The following is a 4,839-nucleotide window of genomic DNA, read 5'->3' as shown; positions in this document are numbered from 1 at the left end:
TGAAAAGTCAACAAGAGCAAATCTGAGAAATCATAATGCTTGTATCTTCGTAATTTATATATTTATTAGTTTATTTAAGGTTTACTGACTCATCAAATTTTTATAAATATTCATCGATGTCAGAAAATGTGCTTTTTCTAAATTCATTAACAGATCCTCAGTGCAGACCGACATACGTCATGTTTATACTGTTTTTATCTGGAATGTAGCCCACTGCAGTGTCGCACAGAGCTAGCAAATCCAAATTAATCACCACAGTCATCTCTAATCTCGTTATTGCACTGTACACTCTGGTTTCTGCTGGAGTATAGATTCCTAGCTTTTTAGTAGGAGGCTCTTTTCTATATTATCCAGTTACAATCTTGCAACCAGTTGAAAGAGAGAGAAAAAAGGCTATTCGCTTCCCGTATTCAAAACAAAACTCAGATATAATGCAGATAACTGATAAGACTCTCTCATATATAATAATAAATTCATCCTCCTGTGAAAACCTGTCTGTCAGTACTTTATGGTAGCCAGCACAGCACCAGATGGGATCAACCTATTAACTGCACTCATAACAAGGTGAGTATAAAGTGAGGTATTTTCTTTTTATGCAGGGCTGGTAATGATAAGGCAGTTTTAATAATATTATATTTGAAATTTATCACTACTTGTATCAGTGCACATTAGATCTGATGGCTGTATTGCTGGTCATGAACTTTCCAAGTAGATCTCACCATATCAAATTGGCCAGTCACTCAGTATTAGCAGCTCTACAGAATATAATGGCAGCTAATGACAGTTCAGCCTTGATATGAGCTCTTTCCCTGACCGCCTGTTGTTAGTAATGGCAGAGGGAGTGGTGTAGTGGGCAAGTAAAGACCATGGCAGGTTAGACATCAATCTCCTCTTGTGGGGGAAAGGTCTCTCTTTGAGACTGATAAATGTTAATTACTCAATCCTGACATCAGTCAGAAAGCGCAGCCCAGGCAGCAAATTAAGGAGCTGGTGATGGAGAAAGGGGAATTACTTGTGAGTATGAGGCATTTTTTTCCGTATTAGTTTGTATTTTAAGTATTTATTTTTGTTATTACCTTTTTATAAATCTAATTAAAATCATATTCTGGGTCCAAAGGAACTGAATTAAAATGCTGGACGAGTGCAGTAAAATATTCACTTTGGTCTACTATCTATTTGGTTTATTATCTGACCAGATTTAACAACTCGTCTTTACCTCACAAAGTCCTGTCTGAGTTTTTAAAGGCCAGTCTTTAAAAAGCACTTTGCATTAGTTTCAGCAACCAAACTTAAGCCTTATTTTAACTGCCCACTCTGAACAATGCATGCTCATGTGGATGCTTGTGTGACTATAGGTCGAGCTGTGCGACTGACAGATTTAAATTACTGGTCACTTTGTTAGGTGACGCTTATCCAGCTGCTCATTAACACAAAGATCTAATAAGCCAATTACATGGCAGCAGCTCTTTGCATTTAGGGACGTAGACATGGTGAAGATGACCTGCTAAAGTTCAAACTGAACATCAATATGTTGAAGAAAGGTGATTTAAGTGACTCTGAATGTGGCTGGTCTGAGTGTTTCAGAAACTCCTGATCTGCAGTAACTTCCCCACTCAACCATCTCTAGGGTTTACAGAGAACAGACTAAAAAAGAGAAAATGCCCAGTGAGTCACAGTTCTCTGAGCAAAAACATTTTATTGATCCTAGAGGTCAGAGGAGAATGGCCAGACTGCTTCATGAAGCTAGGAAGGCAACATTAACTCAAACTTGTTACAACCAAGGTATACAGAAGAGCATCTCTGAATGCGCAACATTCTGAAGCTTGAAGCAGATGGGCTACAGCAATCAAGAACAGGAAACTCAGGCTACAATTCATATGGATTCTGGCCAGTAGATGAAAAATGTTACCTGGTCTGATGGATCTTAAATTTCTGCTGCAACATTCAGATGGTTGGGTCTAATTTTGGTGTACACAACATGAAAGCATGGATCCATCCTGCCCTGTATCACAATTAAGGACTGTGGTAGAGATGAAAAGGTGTGGAAAATATTTTCTTGGCATACTTTGGGCTCCTCAGCACCAAATCAAACATCGTTTCAGTGCCACAGCCAACCTGAGTATTGTTGCTGACCTTTTCGATATTTGCCCATGGCTGCTTCCAGCAGGATAATGCACCATGTCACAAAGCTCAAACTGGTTTTTTGAACATGACAGTGACTGCACTGTATTTAAATAAGTCAACGGATCTTATTAGAGCACCTTCGGGATGTGCTGGAACAAGAGATTCTCATCATGGATGTGCAACTGACAGATCTGCAGCAACTGTGTGATGTTATCATGTCAATATGGACCAAAATCTCTGAGGAATATTTCTGGTACCTTGCTGAATTTAAACTCCAGAGGTACATGTAATAAAGTGTCTTCTAATTGTGTATTCAATTACAAAAATTGTGCCCCAGGATTGCAAAAACAAGAGAAATACATTTATCAAGATAAAACATTTATTTCTTTTCATAATGGTGCTCTCATTTTTTATGTGTGTTATAAATCCAAGGCTCCCCTTTAAATTTATACACCTCTTTAAAAGGTAAAACTGACAGAGTGGCTATAGCAGGTTTTCAGCTAGAGCTTTTGAAACAAGAGTGTCAAAGGAACAACAAATATGAAAAGTATTAGGGCAGGAAGTTTGGCAAATGCGTGATGTTTTAGAAGTTGTGCTACTGTGTTAGTATAGTCATGATATTAAAACTGACAGAAATAGAAGATGTGAGGAATAAAAGCGAAAGAAAAGAAATTTTCACCAACATTAAAATATAAAAATAATAAAATCCATAGAGCTGTACTGTCAGCACTTGAACACACTGACTGTCAAGCAGTCTAAATTGAAAACAAACAACAAGAACTGGTTGACATCTACATCTACTACTTTCCATGGGTAGCCAGATCTTAATAAATCCATGCATATTGTCAGAGAGCAAGTGATAGATGTATCCTTTAAGGTTTTGAACAATGGTGGAGCTCTGTGACACAAACCACGCTTCTGAGAAATACATACAAAATCATCAAAAATGACCTTTCAGCATCCCAATAAATGATCATAAAACAAATTAATCAGGAGTAACTGTGATTTGAGGTTTATGCACCGGAATCACTTAAGTCAAAGGCATAAAAAAATGAATGAAGCAAGTATTAACCGGGGGAATTAAATAAGTATTTATTTGGTGCAGGGGCATATCGTCCATCCATTTGTCCTCATTAATCAATATAGCAGCTAACAGCCTTGCTCTGAGTCTGCCCAGTAGAAGTGGCAAGGATGTGATACAGCTAATCAATACTTCAGTGATTTTGCCTCGAAGAGAACACATGCTCTGTGAGTGAACCAGCTGATGAGTCCTCAAGAAATTCTAACACTAATCACAGGAAAAACTAGAACCGCTACAGGAGAAATCTTTTCTTCAAATTAACACACAACTTGATGCAGGCTCGACATTTTTGTGCATGTGAGCAAGAAAAAAAGAGACACAATTAGAGAGGAGTAGACAGTCACAAGGATAGACCACAATTAGAGCTTACTGTATGTATAGCAAAAATAGCATCAGGACTAAACTGATGTTAATGATATTGAGATAAGTGTGTGCTAATCAAGGTTTCTTTGCCAGTGTTTGTGCACATCGACCACATCTGTGCAAGCTGTTTAAATTGGTATCCTGTTATATGAAAACAGTGAATAAGGAAGGGTGCGTCTCTTATATTTTCTTTTATATGATGTTTTGCAGCCTGTGTTAATTCTCTTCTCCCATGGCAACACGCTACAGTCAAAAGGAGGTTCAGGCACCGATGCGGTTTAAATGTTGTCATCATTTGTTAAAAGTCTGTTCGTGGGAAGTTTCATCCTTGCTTAGGCCACTTTCTCTTTTTAGAGTTAGCGCTTTACTGTGCTCTGTGCACAAATACTTTTTGAAAAGAAAAGGCTTCATCGTGTCCGTGTAGGTTCTCAGTCATCCAGGTCATGTTAAGGAGCTTGGGAAGAATGGACAACTCCCACTAGGGATTAAATACCTGGGACTCGCCATCACTTGGTTTTAAAACTGAAGAATCTTCTTCAGGAAACTTAAAGAAGTCCAGCTGATTTCTTTCCAAGCTCCTTACACTAAAGGCTTCATCCTTTTTCTGAACAGACAAATGTGGGTGACTTTCACTTGGAGTATATCCAAATATTGTTTGCTTCAAGATGAGCAATGAAGCTGGAAATATTGGATGCACTTACAAAACTGTGCAAGCAGAAACCTGACGGAGGAGTCAAGATAGATTTCTAATCAGGCCATCAGTAGGAAAGACTCAGCAATCAAAGAATTATGGTTTGTAATTGAGAAATTTGCTTATTTGTATTCGTGCAACCTCACAATGACACCACACATAGCTAAAAAAAACACAAACAAAACACTGCTGTATGTGTCCCCACATTCAAATTATTCTTTTTTATTTTAGATATTTTTTTTCCCACTAAACAACTGAATGAGGCGCTCCTACAGAGATCACTGTGAACCAGGCTATTTATTTCTTCAGTTCTGTATACTGAAACAATACAGTAATTTGCAGGTATTGATCTCACCTAGCTTTACAAGACAGTGAGCAATCATTTTGCCTTTGAAACCTTTGGCTTTCAGGAGCACTCTGTTATTGTCAAAGTTCAAGCTGGCAGGAAGTTTCCAACATGCCGTTAACTTCCAGCTAAAAGACTGCTGGATTGCTTGGCAGTAACACTTTTTCTGAGAATGAGTCTGAAAAAATTTGACCCCATCCATTCGCACCATCGCATTATTTCATCAGGTTGGAG

The sequence above is a fragment of the Oreochromis aureus genome, linkage group 7, assembly GCF_013358895.1.
Source record: "Oreochromis aureus strain Israel breed Guangdong linkage group 7, ZZ_aureus, whole genome shotgun sequence".
Lineage (NCBI taxonomy): Eukaryota > Metazoa > Chordata > Actinopteri > Cichliformes > Cichlidae > Oreochromis > Oreochromis aureus.
Note: the sequence above shows the minus strand (reverse complement) of the source record.